Source organism: Labrus mixtus, chromosome 1 (genome assembly GCF_963584025.1).
Source record: "Labrus mixtus chromosome 1, fLabMix1.1, whole genome shotgun sequence".
Lineage (NCBI taxonomy): Eukaryota > Metazoa > Chordata > Actinopteri > Labriformes > Labridae > Labrus > Labrus mixtus.
In genome coordinates this window covers 4,411,125-4,431,145 of record NC_083612.1, presented here as the reverse complement: position 1 = coordinate 4,431,145, position 20,021 = coordinate 4,411,125, and the positions used below count along the sequence as shown (strand labels likewise).

Genomic DNA, 20,021 nt, shown 5'->3' with positions numbered 1-20,021 from the left:
TTGCGGCCAGGTTGTTGAGCTTTCTTTCTCTGATCTAACTCTCTTTCTCGCTTGGCCTCCCTCTTTGCACACAAACACACACGCAAACACATACACACTACGTGCAAACACACAAGCTGCTTTGAGGAAACTGGGACAGACAGTCAGACCATGAATAAGAGGATGCAGGTTTTTTTATTTGTGTACTATTTGGCCCTTTGAAACTTCCGGCACATCCACATGTGCACACAAATATTCCTGTAGCACACATTCAAATATGACCACATGCTTGATTCAGTCATCCAGACTGAGTTTCTCTCCCTGAGTCCAGTGGTAAAAGTCCTCTCACTTTTTGAGCCTACCTTTGGTTGAACTTATGCTTCTCTTTTTTTCCCCCCCATGTCTTGTGTATCCACTCTGAAATTATAGATGGGGATAATAATAATAATGTCATTTTGTACCGGAATCTTAGTCATTACCTGCAGTAAAGTGCTTCTAATTGATACCACCAGAGAGATAATGATTACAATGCCCTCCAGGAACATATTATTGCAATATTAACCTTTGTATATACTTTTATGCAGAAGACTCCAGCACATTAAGGGATCTCTAAATCTTACTTGTGCGCTGTAATGCCATTACAAAAGAATGGATACTCGGAGGTGTGCCCTTTTCCTGATTAAGTGTGTCCAGGGGTTTTCAGCCATCTGCAGGAGATGGATGACATAGAAGTGCAATTTCCAATGTCTCTCCCTTCTCTTACTGGCTGAAGCTTTCGCTCTATCGCATGCATCTCTTTGCAGTTTTGCACTAAAAATAACCTTTTTCTTGTTCTGATTCACGGGTGAATAAACAGTCAAGTATGTTTGGATGTTGTCTGTATGTGTAGAAGTGTTTAAAGGTGACTTATTGTTGTGTGTGTGGATGTCATATCAGCAGTGGGAAATCCAACTTTTTGACTGGGTTGGCTGAACTGGGGTAGCATGACGTTTGTTTGCACACACTCAGATTAACAGCATTGATTAACTCGTTCTATACCCACTAGATATATCTACTCTAACTACTAACATTTAAGGATCCAAAGAGATTCCTGCATTTTTTTGAATACAACAGTGAGGCAACATACAGTATAAATCTTGGAAGCTAACATTTATATGGACTCAAATGTCCAGATGTGTTCAAAGTAACCATTTAAGAACTAACAAAAGGAAATGTACTCCACTGAAATACGCCCTGCTCCATGCAGGCATGTGTCAAGATGAACACAATTAAACAACCCGGACAGGAAGTCAGACAAGGAAACGCACAGAGCATACGGTCAATTTCAAAATAAAACACAATATACGGTCTCACGGTCATATTTTGAATCACTTCATCAACATAATGACAAAACAAGCACCAAGCGAACAAATAATCGTCCTCAGAAAGACAAAGCAACGTGTGGTTTTTCTCTTTATTCCCGCGTAATCTTGTAGTTCTCATGTGATGTGACAGCTGATCATGGCTGCCCTTCGCTGCGCTCACGTTCCACAAACGGATCCAGTGGGGCAGGGCGTGTGCCGTCCGACGGAGGTAAAATTGTGGCGCTGACGGACCAAACCGCGCACCAAGTACATAGAGATCGGGGGTTACTTGGCTGGACTCCCTCTGAAATAATACAAAATTATAATAATAAAAGTTAGCATCAGTACAACTAGAACTAACAAACTCCCTTTGAGTCCCTAACCTTTAAGAAAAAGCCAAAGACCCAGCTCTTTATGAACACCTACGACCTTAACGATATCAATGATGATGATTTTATTGAGCATGAAATCGATGATGAAGATATTGAGGATGATTTTGATGTTGATTAGTACTCTCAAAAGCAGCTGTCCATGTTGTTGTTGATGATGATTTATTAACTTTACTTATAACTTAAAAAAGCCTAAAACTGTGCTCTGCCTCTGTGCACTTCCTGTCAGCACCTGTGTGTCCGTTTGGACTTAAAGCTGTTTGTTTGCACTTTGCAGACATTGTTTCCTCCTCTCTAGATCCTTGCTTGTGTTGTACTTACTCTCTGATGTTTGTCGCTTTGGATAAAAGCGACTGCTTAATGAATCGTAGAATTGTAGGGATAAAATAGCACTTGATTAATGTGATTGGAGTAAATTATTGTTTTAATTTCTGACCTTAATCGTCGCTGTGTTTTGCAAAAGAGAAATAATGTCAGGACAATGTGCAGTATGGCTCTGTGACCTGGTATCTAAAAAAAGCCAGAAAAAAAGTTGCAGTCTCTGCAGTGAGCAGAGTTTGAAGATAAATCCTTGAGCAGAAAGAGAGACCTTTGGTTAAGACCAGAGTGCTGCTGACAGAGGGCAAATGAAAACAAATTAATTCAGTGAGGACTGTGGTTATATGTCTGTCTGTGTGTGTGTGTGTGTGTGTGTGTGTGTGTGTGTGTGTGTGTGTGTGTGTGTGTGTGTGTGCGTGCATCGGTGTGTTTGTGTGTGTGTAACTCATGACACAGTCCAAAACGGCTTCTTAAGACCTGATGACACAGGACAGGAAATTGGGATATCTGAATACTCTGGAGACCTCTTGGCCTGGCCTCGCACAGACTCCCACCCCCACACTCCTCCCACCTGCAGTAACAGGCTTCAGCCTCTGGTGGGCAGTGTACTGAGCACAGGTCTGACCCTGTGAGGATCACAGAGAGGAAGTCAGAGTGGAGGAGATTCTTCATGTACCATACAGGCACAGAGTTAAACTTGGAAAGAGTCGTAGTAGAGTTGAGTGACAACTTTATGAATGCTTTTTTGGAATATTTAAGAGTTATCTGTTTGATGGTTTAGTTCTGGAAAACTAAATAAGAAAAAGTAGATTACAGCATCACAACATGAAAACCTCCCAAAAAGAATGACAGCATTAATGATTTCAGCGAGTACCTCAGCATGACCAACGTATAGATGTAGTAAATATGAAACAGACAAGGGAGAAAGTAAGGTGAATAAAAGTTATAAGTGGTTGATAAATAGTCAACAACATTTTACAGTTTTACTTTGATTTGAAGCACTGAAATTGTCTAGTGTGTAGCCAGTCTAAGAGTGAACTTGGAGAAGATTAAGCTGACCTCTGACCCTGCACAATATAACCAAGTTTAGGTAAGATCACGACTGGATCGACCCGCCAATCTCCCATTACCGGATTGACTTGACATATGAATGTGTAAATGTTTGTTGAACAGCCTGAAGTAAACTTTATCCATTATTAAAATATGGATAACCATAGCACTTGATTTTTTGTGCTACATTCAAATTATCCATGTTCTGTGTTTGGACTGTGATGCTTCCTTAATAAGTTCACAAAATGGTTAATATTTTGTTACTTACTCATACCCCACACGGATAAAAACCGATACCATCTCAAATGTTTTCATGATCTATAGCAGTGATACTCAGCCTTGTTAGACTTAAGAGCCACATTGACCAACAAATATTTCTGCAAGAACCATATTTAAAAAACCTCTTTCTTTCCTAAAATATGTGTGGGAAACACAGTGATATGACTTGAAAATAATAATTTCTGCTGACAATGTTTCCCGTTTTCAAATAATTACTTTGGATTTTTTTCTCCAAGTAGGAACTAAATGAGCCACAGGTTGAGTGTCACTGATCGAGTATCACTGATCTATAGTACCAAAGCTTTAAAAACTGAATATCCGGAGTCATATCCTTAGCCAAAAGATGAGTGAAGAAGGGTGAAGGAGATGAGTGAAGGAAAGAGGGCACGGTCTTAATTGAACAAATTTGAGAAAAAAATATGAATAAACGGAGTCAAATCTGATTCTAAAGTTGAATGTACCGAAAAGTTTCCAATATATATTTGTGCAATTAGTGGGCAGGAGTTTGCCTACATTTATTTGTTATTGCTGTTTCATTGGATGCAGAAAAAGCTTTTGATCGGGTGGAGTGGGAGTATCTATTTGATGTTCTTAACAGGTTTGGTTTAGGTTCTGGTTTCACTACATGGGTTAAGCTCCTATATAGATCTCCGTCTGCAAGAGTTCTGGTAAATGATTCAGTGTCTGATATGTTCCCTCTGAATAGAGGCACACGCCAGGGCTGTCCCCTTTCGCCGCTTTTATTCGCACTTGCACTTGAGCCTCTCGCAGAGGCCATTAGAACCCACCATTGTTTTTCTGGTGTCACATTGGGAGACACAGAATACAGGATCTTGCTCTATGCTGATGATATATTGTTGTTTATTACTAATCCAGAGAGCTCCATACCGGTATTGGAATCGATTATAAGTGAATTTGGCCAAATTTCAGGTTACAAAATTAATCATGACAAATCAGAGGCCTTGCCTCTCGGAGACTTTGGTGACCCGGATACCTTTGTTAATTTTCCGTTCAGGTGGTCAATTTCAGGCTTTACCTATCTGGGGATTAGAGTATCAGCAGACATAAAATAATTGTATAAATTAAATTTTATTCCAACTTTGAAAGCAGTTCAAAATGACCTCAACAGATGGTTTAATCTTCCTCTGTCATGGATGGGTAGAATAAGCTTGGTTAAGATGAATGTGCTCCCCAGGATGTTGTACTCAATGCAAATGCCACTTACGATCACTAGAAGAGTTATTTTGGATATCGAAAGATCTCTTTCAAAACTTATATTGCATGGCAAGAAATCTAGGCTAAAGATAAAGACCTTACAGTGGCCAATAGACAGGGGGGGTCAAGCACTTCCTAACTTTCTATATTACAATTGGGCCTGCCACGGCAGGATAATATCACGCTGGCTAAACCATTTTATACATCAAGGGGAGCCTCTAACAGATTCATGGTGCTGTTCCCCTCTCTCTCCTTTCAGTCTCCTCTCAACTGATGCTGGCGAACTGCCAGCAGATGTTAAAAACAACACTGTCATGTTTAGCACACTTAGAATATGGAGAGATATCACTAAACACATTGGCCGGAGAGGTTTCTCATCAGCATTACAACCTCTGACTCAAAATAAAGCCTTCTCTCCAGGTATAGGGAAAAAGTATTTTCAATGACTGGTATTCAAAGGGTCTAAGATTTGTGGCTGATTTATTTCAAAATGGTGATTTTATGTCATTCGATCAACTCCAGACCAAATACAGAATACCAAACAGTCACTTCTTTGGTTTTCTCCAAGTTAGGCATTTTGTCCAATCAGATCTTATTATCCCCACTGATCAACCATTGTTGAGCTCAACTGAAAGTTTTCTTCTCAATTTTAGTTTAAATGCTCTCAACGACAGAAAAATAATTTCCCTTTTTTATGACAAATTACATCCTATTAATTGTGATAGGGTTGAGAGAACTAGGGAATTATGGGAAAGGGACTTGGAGGTTGAACTTAGTGCAGAGGCATAGTCAGGTACCTTTGTTTCAGCTAGGAAAATCTTTACATGTAATCGACTCAAAGAGAGCCAATACAGAATATTACATAGACTTCAGCGAACACCACAATTATTAAACAAAATGAATCCTCAGATCTCCGCCCTCTGTGTGAAGTGTAAAAAAGAAGTAGGAACTTACTATCACTGTGTTTGGCAATGTCCCTTAATATCCAGGTATTGGAAAAATGTTGCCCGGGAGCTAGGCTTAATTTTTCACAGAACAATAAAACTAGAGCCAGCATTGTTTCTCCTGAACTTACCTACGCAACAGCTCGTTCTAACGGGTAAACTTCTGCTGCTAGCGAGGCGATGTATTCTGTTTCAGTGGATTCAGGAGAAGCCTCCATCAGTCACGCAGTGGTACAGAGAAACATTTAAGGTTTTTCCTATGGAACACCTCAGTGCTAAATTAAAGGGCAATAACAACCTATTTTATAATATTTGGCAACCCTTCATAGATTATCTTCCCACTGATCTGGTTGGCTTATTGCAGAAAGGGTGCCCACACTTTATCTTCAAAAATACATCATAGTCATGTTTTTCCCTTTGACATGTAATTTAGGTAGATAAGATTGTATCTGATGTGATATATGTTATTACGACCCATGTATGTTATTATTTTTATTTTTAAATATATATATATTTGTATTTTTTTATTCAGTAATTTGGCTACGTCTGTGCTGTCTTGTTCTGTGTTTGTTATGTTAAAAAAATGAATAAAATATATATTAAAAAATGATCCAATAGTGGGAGCCTAAGACTTGTATTTCTGTTGTTGAGGTATCAAACAGTTGTCCATATCGTTTGATTTTTACTAGTATCAAACGGAAAATGAAAAACTCTGTATTGTGACGACCCTATTTCCTCCACTTCTGCCGTGTTGGATCAAAAACTGTCCAAATACCATAGACCGGCAAGAGTTGGAGTGTGACACAACCTTGACACGATGTATAGATTCTGTCTTGCTTCGGGTCCAGTTGGCTCCTCTGGGGCTTTTTTTTTTTTCCTGAAGACCTTGACCGTTCAGCTTCCACAACAGACTGACTGAGCAGCGTTGCTCTTCTTTTTTTTTTTTCCAGCATTACCATACTGCTCTTCTGTGCCAAGCCAGTGACATGGTCAAGGGTACAACAGCTGTATTTATTGTGTCAGTGGTAGTGCCAGTAGCATTTGTCCTGCAGTGTTTACTCTCTGCTATATGTCCTCAGCTGCTTCGCTCGTTTTCAACTCAGTCGAGCAAAAATGTACCTGTTTCTTATTTCAAGGCGACAAAGATGGCCTGGAAAGATAGATGGATGGCGAGGAATTTTCTTTTTTGTGTTTAGTATTCATCTCATAGTTGTAACACAAGGCCCACTTTGTCCTTGAATGCTTGTTACAAATAACCCACATAATTCCCACAGGCTCAGAGATAATTCACTGATAATTTAAGGCACTGGTACTGTGTAGCATTTTTCCCCGAACACACACAAAAAAAATCAGCACATTCCTTTGTTGTTCTCTCATTGTTTCCCCGCTGCTCCTGAGCTGACACTAACCTAGTAAAGCGTCTCTTTTGTCCCGCGTAACAGGAGACTGTTTCTGAAGTGTACACAGAGGTTAGTGTGACTGAGCCCTTTTGTGGCGCGGCAGCACCTCGCACTTTATCTGCCGTTTAGCTCCTTCTTTTCACCGCGGAGCCGCTTTATCTGCTAGATTTAAGGAAGTGCTGCTGAATCAGGTCAAGGAGGTGCCGGGCGATTTGTCGGCAAGGTGAAAGAGGCCTTAAGCAGCGAAGCTCACTGGCAAGCCTTTAAGAAAAAAAATGATTAAATTTGCTCTGACACTGAAACCGTTTTCATACCAATAATCAGACCCGTGTATGAATGTAGCGATGAATATTCTCTGTATTCAATTTTCCAGGACCTACAGTATGGTGGGGTATTTTTATACTGGGGCACCATAAAGAGATTAATTTTTAGTGGTAGTCTTCCCACTAGGGAGTCGGTGTAATCCTACAGAGCATTAGGGAAAAGGAGACGAGAAGGAGGAGGAATGGACAAGGAAGAAGTGATAGGAGAGGGAAAGGGAAAGGAGGAGGCTATGGGAGACACAGGGGGAGAGGAGTAATCACGTGTGTCCGGCGGAGGTCACCACTGGTCTGCGGGTTCTAATTATGTGCTAATAGCCACTGAGGAGGTCATTTGGAGCCATTAGCCAGCGCCTGTAGGTAGTTAACGGCCCACAGCATAACCCAGCCTCCTTAATGTTCCCTGTGAGGCCGTTAGCGCTCTGTCACCAGCCAGCTAGCTGCCTCGTTACTGCGATTAGAAACCAATTGATAGGTAATAGTAAAATATGATCGCACACTATCCAGGAAATATGGACTCTGGTGGAAAGGTGAGGGGACAGGAGACAGCCAGTGGTAGTTGCATGGGAGCACCTTTACTCGCACCGGAGGGGGGAACGCAGACATTGTTCTGCAGCAAAGGGCAACAAAGGACTGATTCACTGACTGACTGAAAAGTTGAGTGAAATGTGATGAGAATGTTTCACTGGGAATGAGTTGAATAAAATGTGAAGTTGAGTTCCTGTGACGAGTTAGTGTGTGTTTTTATATTTTTTAATTGTAAGGTCATAGCGTGCTGCATTAAACTGTCGACTCATGGTTTCTCGGAGGTGAAACACTAGCGATGCATTTCCTAAACGCTGTCAAACACTTCAGGACTACGAAGAGAAAAATGCATTCACACATGCACGCGACATTTCCAGATTTTTTGCCCCCTCAAATCTTTCTGAGTTGCTTTTTCACAGATGTCCCTCACAGATGTTTTCTCAGTTGAATTGACGAAGGAGATCTCAGGATGCAAGCCAACACGTAAAATAGGAAGATTGCATACGACGCTACTATGAGCATTTATCCTTGATATACGCATTGTTTGACATGTTTTTGCCCGAAACATAGCGATGCAGTTTCATTATGAACACGGAAACCGTAACTGTTGCACACCAGCCGAAGAATTATAAATATTCCTCGCCCCCTCCCACATGATCATGTTGAATTTACCAGAATATTTCCTGCTGCTTTCAGACATCAGGAGTTTTGTGCATGTGTGAAAAGGGCTTAGGACAATCCAATAATAGACGTGGAATATATATTTTATACCTGGTGAAAACCTGGGAGGAAGTACGTACTTTGAGGTTATCTTTAGACTCAAATCTGAATTTAAAAAAAGAACAATGATGAGAGATTTCTTTTTTTGTTTTTTACAAAACTAGAATTTTTTTTTTTAAAGATTTATTTTGGAGAGAGAGTAGGGGAACGACATGTCACAGATCGGACCCAGACCGCCCGCCAGGAGGACTGTGGCCTCTGTACATTGGGCATGCTCACTAACCACTAGGCCACTGGCGCAGAAACTGGAAACGTTTTAAAAATACATTTCTGAAGACTTCTGATGAATTTTGTGTTTACTATTTTAAATGTGTATACTTTATATCATGATATAAGGAGAACGTGATGCAGTGTTGGACGTGAGCTCTTACATTCCTATGAAAGCCGCTCAGTGGTGCAAGAGGCAAAAAAAAAAAGTGCAACTAAATGATCCAAAGCCTAAAGTTGCTTCTGCTTTATGGGGCAAAAACAATCGTGCACTCAAACAGCCAAATGCCAAATTTGGTTTGACTTAATAACCTAGAAAAAAAAGGTTTTAAAAAGTTATTCACTAATTTAGATCACCATATAACACCACATGTAGATGGGAAAAAGTTCCTTCATAATTGCATCTGCGTCATGTGGAGGCCCGGTACATGTAAGTGCTTTGGTCACTTTGTGTAAAAAGCTTTAAATCATGTTTGCTCATGAACTTGACTCTGACTTACACCTGTGTGTCCAGCAAAGGATCAAAGATGTTTTGAAACGTGTTCAAGTTGAGTAAAACTAATTGACCCGGGGGCACTGTAACCTAGTGGTTATTGCGCGCGCCCTTTATGTTGCGGAGGCTGTAGTCCCTCCAAGCAGGCAGCCCGGTCCGAGTCCGACCTGTGGCTCCTTCCCCGCATGTCATTCCCCACTCACTCTGTTTCTGACGCTATCAACTGTCCTGTCTTTAAAATAAATCTTTAAAACAGAAAAAAATGACTATTGGATTAGATTTTATTTTATTATCATGTTGATACTGAGCAGGGGATAGTTTCATGTTACAGATGCACAGGTGTATCTTCAGGACTCAAAGTATTTCTCATTGTGCAGCAGAGAAAACATTTCTGCAGAGGTTGAGAAGAGTCGGTGAGGATCCTGAAAAAACCTCTATAGTAGCAGAAAGTTCATTCAAAAATCACATTTGATTTACAATCATCAGATGCGTTTAGCTCTAACTTGAAAAGGTAACAAAATGAGAGGCAGGGTGAACACATCCATGAAGTCACACAGCAGTCCCTTTCCCTTTGGTCATGGATGAAAGAGAACTCAAATCAGTATCAAAACAAGAGTATTCAAGACCTACTAAGCAGAACATTGTTCTTAATCAATTAGAGTCAGATGTTTTCATTTAGACATATTTCAATTCTGCTCTGGGCAGCTTTTGATTCATATGATTTAGATTAAAATCACACTGGTTACAGCAGGTCAAAGGCAGTATTCTTCCTGCTCCTTTGTATTCATCACGGATGAGTTTGGTCTTGAGTATACGCTCCGTCCTGGCAAATAAAGAAAAACACGCTTTCTCTGAGGAATCGCAGATTTGTCCGTGATGAAACCCTCCAGGCCGGGGTTGTAAATATTTGCCTGTGCTGTATTTGTGTGAGCGTTTCATTAACGATCAGAGCTGACAAACATGCACACTCATTGACCCCAGTCATCGGGGGGGAGAGCCTGAGACAGTAGTGTGTGTCTAGTGTGCATTTGTTGAAAACGTAAATGCTTCACATGAGGGATTGATGTCACCGCGAGAGAAGACGACTGCAGTGGAAATTAATCTGGTGTGGGTAAACGTTTTCCATAGCCAGCACTCCTGGCTCTTATTTAAGGCCCCTGTCAGAACTTGAAAGTGTAATTGATACAAATTCTAAAGTTTAATTTTTAAAAGTTTATAGTCGCTGAGGGTTCAGAGCTTCGGATTGTTTAAAATTGCACTCACTCCCTTTTCATTAAAGCAGGATAGTCTGAAAACATTTGTTCATCAAAGGCTCGCTACAAATTAGACTTTGAGAAACTCAATTTGAAAGTAAAGAAAAAGCGTTTCTTTTCCTCGGGGGGGAAAGCCAAAGTCTCGGCTGTGTTTGCATTTAAATATAAACAGGGCACAATATCTGGCTTTAAAGATGCATGGAGTCACCATGTGCACACACACACACACACACACACACACACACACACAGACACACACTTCACTTGCCAAGTGCACACACTCACCCCCCAACTATAGAATCTGCCAGTTCCCTTTAAACTGCTACAGACAGCAGCATGAAAAAAAAAGCTTGCTATCATGTTGCACTCGTGCTCTTAGATTGTTGTGTCTATGCACCACCAATAGTTGAAATTTGTAATAAGGCCTCTGGAGACTCTAAAGAACAGGCTGGCATGTAGTACATTTGTGTCTGTGGAAGGAGGGGTGGGGGGGGGGGGGGGGGGGGGGGGGGGTGAGGCAGAGAGGGACGGCCAGAGAGGGACGGCCAGAGCAGTGGAATAACATCTTAATCTATCAGAGAAGTGAACAGTGGCCGGTCTGTTTTTGGAGCAGGCTGTGTTGGATGACTCCCAAGCAGAGGGGCAAGGAGCAGAGCCATCTTCAGCTGGTAGTCACTAACATGGCAGTAATAAGGCAGTGATGACCCTCCCAGGACTGCCGGCCAACACTCCCTCTGCCTCCCTTCAGCACAAACACACACACACACAGACACACACACATAAACACACAAACACCAAAACAGGCTGAACACTTCAGCAGATAGACGGTGGAGCATCAAATCTCTCCCTTTCTCTCTGTTTCATACATTGACTTTACTCCCTGCTGACTGATCTATATTCACTTTGAATTCATTAAAACAGTCGATCCAGTCTGAAAGAAGTTTGTGAAATCGCAACAGATCCCGATCTAGAGAGTCCTAAACCTGGACACATATTTCCCCTTTTCTTCTGCCAGTCAGCAGAGTACATTTACATTGGAGAATATTTTGAGCCAATAGGAAGGAAAGTTGAAAAACTTAGATTTTTTGAGATACACTGTATTGTACAGACGCCCTATGTGAGCATGCATACATACATTTGATTTGACCCAGTTTCTCATGATAAAAGAGGACATTTCAAGTGTTTTTTTCTACATCTCAACTTGTTTTATCTCGTTATTGCAGGATTAAAAACGTTGGTTTTCCTGGGACAGCCGCTTCATCTCAGCAGTTTTCTTTGAGATCTCGAGAAATAAACCAGTTAACACGTGAAAACCAGCGCTGTTATATCAAGATAATACGATTTATAACTCAAGTTCTCAAACCAAACTTACTCATTATCAAAGGAAATTAAATAAAAGATTTGTGTGTGTGTCCACTTGCGGCTAAACACAACTGATCTCTATCTTTTTTATGTTTAAGCAGAAAAGTTGTTAAGATTTAGACAAAGATTATAACCTTTTTTTTCCTGGGTAGAAGACAACAACATTTCACCAAATAACCCTGTCGGGCACATAAATAGTGCTAACACCTCACAGTGCAGCTGTCCTGAGTGAGAGGAAAAAAGGCGTTCCTGCAAATGGCTCAAAATAAACTTCGCATTAAAATATATGAGTTTGAAGTTTGCACAAGCTGACACAGAGAAAGGTGATAATTGTGTCTCTGAATGTCATTTTTTAATATATTATATCTCCTTAAATGTGTCTCATACTGCAGATCAGCTCAGTGGAATGAGCAGGCTGGAAAAGTTGCATCAAGACAATCAGCTGTGTGTCTGTGATTTAACAAAAAACACACATGTCAGGACTGAGACACTTTGAAACATGTGATACCTACATGTGTTTGAAATAGGATACGATACCCATATTGGAATGATTGATTGAGCTGAAAAGTTTGGAAGCTTTAATAAACAACAGCTTCAGATCTTCTGTCGTATTTTAACCCAAAGAGAAAGAGTGAGCCCTGACTGACTGACTTTCCTGAGTTCCTGATGTTTGCAGAGTTTTAGTACAGAAACAATTCCAATGTGTTTGTGAATAGTCAGTGTGCAGGAGTTTACTTCAAATGTATGTTCATTAAAATCAATAAATGACACAATATTAATGTGCAGGATGTTTTATTATTGTTTTTCTTTTTATGCTTTTATTTTTTAAGAGCCAGGACAGTGGAGTCAGAAATCAAAGACAGAGAGAGAGAGGAATGACATGGAGCCACGGGTCGGAGTTAAACCTGGGCCACCTGCTTGGAGGACTACAACCTCCGCACATGGGGTTCGCACACTAACCTCTAGGCTAGCGGCGCCCCAGGACTTTTATTTTTGCTATTCAATGTGTGAAATTGTGTTATTGAGCACCCTAGTGCTAACAGTACTCAGGACTAACAGGAATGAGTGTAAACTCTTGCACCTGTTGCAGGTGCCTGCACAGTGCATGTTAGACATGTTCTGTTTGTCCATTGCTTGCACACAGAACTCTAAAACAAATAAAAATATATATTTAATTCACTTATCATAATGAAATATCATGTAGCACCTTGGATGTTGTGTTTTAGAGTAAATAAAGTTTTATTAACATGCAAAATGGCACACTTGTCTCCAGACACAAATAAATAGCATTAATTTGAATCGACCTGACAGTGAAAATCATTTATATCCCCTCGGTTGATATTAAGGCGGTCCCTTATCAGTGGCTGTTAGAATGCATAGGAACCACTAATATCATAAATATCAAGTATCTCATAAAAAAATCATTTATTTTTGTCTTTTTTATCACCGTAAAAGCTTCTGAGTGTGTGTGCAGTTTAAATGAGCTTCATACTACTTTCTCTGCATGCAATTAATTTAAGCCAGCCAGATCCATGTCAGCCTGTTCAATAGAGCCTGCAGACAGTTTTGTGTGGCTGCTTACACATATATGGTGGTGTGCATGTGGGAGTACAACCCTCACTGCTCTGTATTGTTAGAAATTTGCATGCTTAAGTCCATATGGCAACTTCCTTTTGACCTGCTTTCCCATCCCTGATGCATTGTCAGGGCTGTCAGCCGATAAAGAATCACTTGACTTGCTATAACAAGTTCAAAAGGAGCTGATGACGCGCCGTTGATCCATGGAGAATCGACAAAAGGAACACCCCTACTGCTTGCTGCTATCATTCCCATAGAGATAGCCATATTATTGATGGGGAATGGTTATGCTAATTTCTTTAGGGGAAGGAAAACTTATTTTTTATTTTGGATAACGCTCAAAAAAGGAGGCACGAAAAGAAAAGGATTTCATACGCATCAAACTGAATTCCATATGACCATTTTAAAGGAGCAGCATGAGAATCTGATTTTCATAGTGCATAATGAGTCCCTCTTAAAGACGGAGATGTGTTTTGTCTGGGAAGGGGAAGAAAAAGCAGATATGCAGGCTATCTGTTATCATCTCACAGAACACACAAACTCACAGGCTCGCTAATGTGAGCGTCTACATGTATTCAAATTATCTTTAAAAATATAAGTATAGAGTGAAAAGAGGGGGAAATATAAGCCTAATACAGCTCAAATCTTTAAAAATATATGATATCAATTAGCTCTAAAAATGTGGAATCTTTTTCCCTCCAAATTGCATTTTTTTAAATATTTATTTATTTATATATTTATATATGTGACTAAATGTGACTGAAAAATCATATCTGTAATGTGCTGTAAGGTGCGGATTATTTTCACCCCCAGATGGAGCGTCATGAGCTCTGTGTCAGACTGACCATGTACATGTGTATCTGCCTCTCTCTCTCTCTTCCTCTGACACATACAGCATGGCACAACCGGCGTGGAGGGGTGAGGGAGGGGTGGAGGGATGGTGTGTGTGTGTGTGTGTGTACGTATGTGTGTGTTGAGAGGGGAGGGGGGGAGGGGGGTGTGGGGGTGTTATGACCCCGAGATATTCCATTGTGAGTCCATGTCCGGTTCTGAGGACATTTGATAGCATCTCAGTCAGAGGCATTAATGTGTCTCTCGGTTCGACATTTTGAATAATCGGGGCTGTCTGCTGTCATGCTGCCACTAGCTGTCAGCAGCACCGTCTGTCTGTCTGTCTGTCTGTCTTATCACACTCCTCTACTCATGCACTTACATTATAGAAAACAAGCTGTCCATGCAAGAGAGCACTTGATACTTTTTTATTATAACCAAACCGTTCCCATAATTACCCCATAATCATTATATAATCCTATAACAAAGCCCCTATTGAAGCCCTGTCTTTTGTCAACGCTGGGACACTGAATCTATAATTGCATTATTCAGTCTCTTCCACCCCCCCTATAGAAGCATAATATATCAAAACCATCCCGCAAGAAAGGTTTTAGTTGCAGGAAACCGTTCGGCCTATGCGGGACGTCTTTTTTTTGGTCGTGCGTGTTTTTTACGCGTCGCAATAAAGTTGTGCCAACTTCAAGTTTACAGCTCCTGTTGGAAATATTCAAGAGGGGGGGAGAAAAAAGTGTTTTCTTCTTTTGCAGAGTGGGCTTTTTAAAAAAATATATCTTTAGAGAGGTGTGTAGAAATGCATTCATTCACAAAGTGGAGCAGTCGCATTATTGATATATCACATTCTCAAATAATTATGTTCATTCCCTTTTGCGCTCCCAGGCAGTAAGAACAAATCGTCAATACATTGAGAGAGAGAAGAAGAAAAAAAAAAGGCAAATGCGAGTCCCTGAGGAGCGCTTCTGCGTTTGTATGCACGGGGATTGGCAACACAACGGGGCTTATTTACATTAAATACGCCACAAGGTTACAGTGCAGATAGATGAGCGTCATTTTTATCACTCATTACTTCTCTTAAGCGGTGACTGACGCTCAGGACGCACGGGAGGCAACACTCATTTATCCTGGAGTTTTTTTTAAGGCGAAGAGAAGAGGGGGAAAGGCTCGAAACAGTTGAATTTAAAGGTAAGGATTTCTACTTTTTGGGGTAATTTAGTGACCCGGGTGTCTTTACACGGAGGGGTTTGTTATCAAAGCCAATTTCCAACGCACACTGTGGTGGAGCGGCGAGGCTGGCTGTGTGTGAATGGTTCTGTACAGGGGGCAGATTTGAAATAAAAGAGTGTTTGTGGGCAGTTCAAGGTCAGAAACAAACTAAGGTGGTTGGCAATCGGCTTTTTCTCTCGCCTCAGTACCAGGGGAAATGTTACGATGAGGGGATTATTTCTTTAATCGAGGTTCTGTTACACCGCTGGGCTCACCAGCTGCTTTTTTATCCCGGTGAATACCGCTAGACCCGGGCTGTATCCGACCAGTCGGCTCTGCTTTTCTACAATGGAGTGCCTTTTTTTAACGGTACAATGCATTTCACCTACCAGATAGGGGGAGTCCAAGCTGAAAGATGAAGGGAATATGCTGATGCCTGGGCGATCGGCATCAATGCAAACGTTAACCTTTTCGCAGACAAGCGACAGAAAGGGACAGAGGAGCAAGAGGAGACAAGTCAGAAAGCCGTATTTTTTTTTCATTTCCAACTCGGGTGTGCGCGGCGGGGAGCATGGAGGAGTAGACTGTCTTTAACAGGTCCGAAGCGCACTTTTCAACACCCCCCGTCATCCGACAAGAATATGATCCGGTCAAATCATATGGACATGCCTCATTATTCAATGAACACTGCCTCTCGCAACGCAGCCTTTACGCGCAGGAGTTAGCCGGCGCTTCGCCAAATTTAAAAGGTAAGAAGAAGTGTGGAGCTTATAGTAAAAACGAGTGTGGTTTTACTGGAGTGTGCTACTCGCTGGGTAGTGAGGTTTTTTTTTTGGGCAGGATTGGGGTTGTGTGTGCGGTTTGCTTCGCTGCGGGGGCCCCCTGATGTCTCCCCAATCATGATTAGAAAATAACAGTGCAATTATCCGTAGCGAGTGCGACTCGTAAAATACACGGTGACAAAATTGCAGCAGGGACTAAGACATGGGTCTGCGATGCTCGACACCTTGCAGCTCAGTGCGTTTTTTAAAAAAACTATTTCTATTCCAGCAGAAAATAATTTATTACAAGTTTTGTTTACCGTTTCATGTTTGACTTTTACACCGCGTTATGCGTAAAAACGCGTTCGGGCGCACAGTTTTTGTAATAATGCGCATTAACAGACCAGCTGAAGAAGTATAGGAGAGTGTAAGGAAAAAGTGCAGCTTTGTTCACCGTTTGGAGTTCACACGGAAAACTTTTCCACCGAAACCGGCACTTGTGTTTGAAGAGTGCGGGGAGAGTAGACTCGAAGTTTAACCGGCAGCATTTGCCACACCATGTGTCAAAACTTGTGAGATGGAAGAAGAGCCGGTGAGACCTGCCATTTTGTGCAGTGATCGACCTCTCTTATGAATAAGCAGCCCCTGCATTATGCTTTGAAGGAGACGTAACGATGGCATTCAGGCGAGAGGGGGGTAAATGTCATATGTGGAGATATTAGCAGAGCTGAAATATGATATTTCTGGTAAACGGTGTCATTTTGGATTCGAGCGATTTTGTCTCCTATTCCCAAAAAAAGAGGGGGGGAAAAGTTAAGGCGAGTCGGTGAATAAACATCCGTTACTGTGGGAAATAAAAAATGACGGAGCCTGAAAAGCCGATCATATTTTTTTTCCAGGGGATGGACGAGGGTCGGGGTGTGTGACATGTCATTGCACTCGTTGCCTTACGAGTTTCCGCGTTGTCCTCTTTTAATTTACAACAGTGTGTTTATATTTAGGGACGTCGGAAATATCCAGCAGGTTGAGCGCTACAAGAAAAATCTCTAAACCAGCCGCTGAATTCCCTTACTGAGGCGACAAATCCTCATTTGTGTTTATGTGACGGGGCCGTATTGAATTATCAGTGATATGTGGCAGGGGGGGGGGGGGGGGCGGCTGAGGCTTGCAGTCCTCTGTCTCACCGTGCGTCTTGGGTGGGGAGGACCTTTTTTTTTTCTTTCTTGGAAGTCGACTTGACCCCTGAGTGATCTGACCTGGGTTTATCCAGTCACTTCCAACAGCTCCCCAGCTGCTGCACAATGCATGTCATCCTTCTTAAAATACTCAACAATGTCCATCACGTTGTTTTCTCTAACATTCCCTCAAGTTGTCTCCAGCCAGCAAAAGAAAAAAGAAAAAACAATGTTGCCCCTTCCTCAGATTCATTCTGCAGGAAAAAGGGGGATAAATAGATGATCTGTGCGAGTTGAGATGCTGTTGTTTTTTTTTTTTTAATGGTATTGCACACAAGGCAGGATATTATGTCTGAAACAGTGTCTGGGCGTAAACCCTTTTTGTCAGCTCCTTACATTCTCTTTATTAGACAAGAAAGTGTGTCCTCCGCCTGCTCAACAGACCTGTTTGCCCTGTGCTGCACCTCTCTGCGCTGCTACAAGTTTGAAATGTTGTCATTCTTTTTGGGGAGGAAATATTTGGGAAGAGAGACACAGTGTTTTAAGAAAAAAAAAAGGCCTTGCTCTGCATAACTGGCCTGTTGGAGGAATTCATGTGTTAGATTTGTTGTCAAGGCCTCTGTGATTTGTTTTAGCAATTCATTTAATATTCATTAGGCCTACTTGTGATTTTTTTTACATTCATCTTGTCAGGCTGCATTTGGATACCAGATACCAGTCGATGTAATGAATTACCCGATTCAGAATCAGTATTGTTGATGATGGAATAGTTATTCTGATAAAATATGCAAGAATTATTTATCTTCACTTTTTTGTCAAAGTCAAATATGATGAGTTTTATTGTCTTTCAATTTTCAGTCGGTGTCAGATTTTTTAACAGCACGAGAACACACGTAGAGCAGCAGAGTGTTTTCTTGTGCAGCAACTTTTCTGAGCGGCCGAGCTCAAAATGTGCTCCTCTGAGGCGGTCCGCAGCATCGCCGTCGATCTTACGAGTACGAGTTGCTTTCCCCACCTGTGTCAGCGCTGCTAAAGGGGGGGAGGCTGCAGGCCGTGACTGACTGACTGACTGACTGACTGTGGCGATACACGTTTCTCAGCTGAGAAACGAAGGAGAAAAGGAGTGATGTGGGAGAGACAGAGGGAGAGAGAGAGAGGGAGCCTGACATGCAAGGGATGGCATCAAATCAGTCCTCCTTTCACCAGGCTGTCAGTCAGTCAGTCAGTCAGCTCACCGTGGAGGAGACCCACTCGACTGAAGCCGCCGCGTTTGTCAGACCGAACACACGGTGAATTATTTGCGCACTGACATGTACACAATCAGATTTTTTGTTTCAAGAAAGCAAAAGGGAAGAAGGAAAAATCACACACTTGTTTAACAAATGGAAAGGCAGCACATGAGCAGACCTCCCTTTTGCAAACAGCAAAGTGGTGTTAAGAAAATACATCCAGACCGTGTATGAATGATGAAGAGGAGAACAAGAAATCTAAAAAATATTCTCTACAATAGTCCATGTTCTATACTGTCTGGAAACGACGTGCAGTCCCCCTCGCGGTGCAGCCTCACTGTGGCGAGTCGATCACCTCCTGGTGTAATTATATGGAGGAGGGCTCCAGCTGTACAGGCTGCGGGGCCAGGGTTCCCAGTCCGCTGGGATTCAGGGCGGTGGTGGGCAGGCCAGATCAAGCCAGCTCTGCTCATCAGCCAGCCATTAATTGATATGTGCAGTCATTGTGAAACCGACCCCCCTCCAACCCCCAACCCCCAACCCCCCTACCACCAATTCTTACCTACTGGGGGAAGACATGGGGATACTGGCTGTGTCATATCTTCATTTCCATTCTGCTGCAAATCTACTCTCTGGTCTCCACACGGGCAACAGGGCAAGGCGGCGGCGGCGGACATGTATTGTGTGTGTGTGTGTGTACATGTGTGTGTAGCCTGTGAAGGGAGGGGGGGGGGTGTTGAAGGGGCTGTAACACACAGGTGTTAGTCCGGGTCGAGGCTTGTAAGCTCCATGACCTTGATCTCTCGGGTTCAAGCCAGGGAGCAGGAAGATGTAGGCGAGCTGGGAGTTGCAGTTGCGGCGTGAGGCTAATGTGACAAGCACTCACACACACACACACACACACACACACACACACACACACTCACACACACACACACACACACACACACACACACACACACACACACACACTCACACTCACACACACACACACACACACACACACACACACACTCACACACACACACACACACACACACACACACACACTCACACAAACGAAAGCACTGGATTGAAACACAGAGACTGAATCACAGATGAAATTTCACTGACTTAAAAAAATAAATCATACGCTAGTTTAGACAGAAAATGTAAAAGTAGGAGATTTTTTCTCACGTTTGCTTGAATCTCAATCATCGGAAACATCACATAGGATGTTTTTTTTTTCTTCCTCCAATTCCTCCGAGCACACGGGGGTGCGATGTTCAACTTTTATAAGATCGGCAATTATGATTCCTCCGGCTGTGATGATAAATTGAAGGGGGGCACATATTGATGATGAATGACCTCCAAGTTTGATGAAGTTAGT

General features: G+C 42.0%; 1 protein-coding gene across 2 annotated transcripts in view; it reads left to right on the top strand.

The window, feature by feature from the left end:
• Positions 1-14,899: 14,899 nt before the first annotated feature.
• The window catches only part of znf536 (zinc finger protein 536), a 218,825-nt gene continuing 213,703 nt past the window's right edge, over positions 14,900-20,021 (top strand). The window contains exon 1 of one of the 2 annotated variants that reach the window (XM_061053165.1): positions 14,900-15,466. The gene's annotated coding sequence lies outside the window, so the exon portion shown is untranslated. Of the gene's footprint in view, positions 15,467-15,506; positions 16,237-20,021 lie in introns of those variants that run through there. The other variant, XM_061053993.1, reaches the window with a different exon arrangement.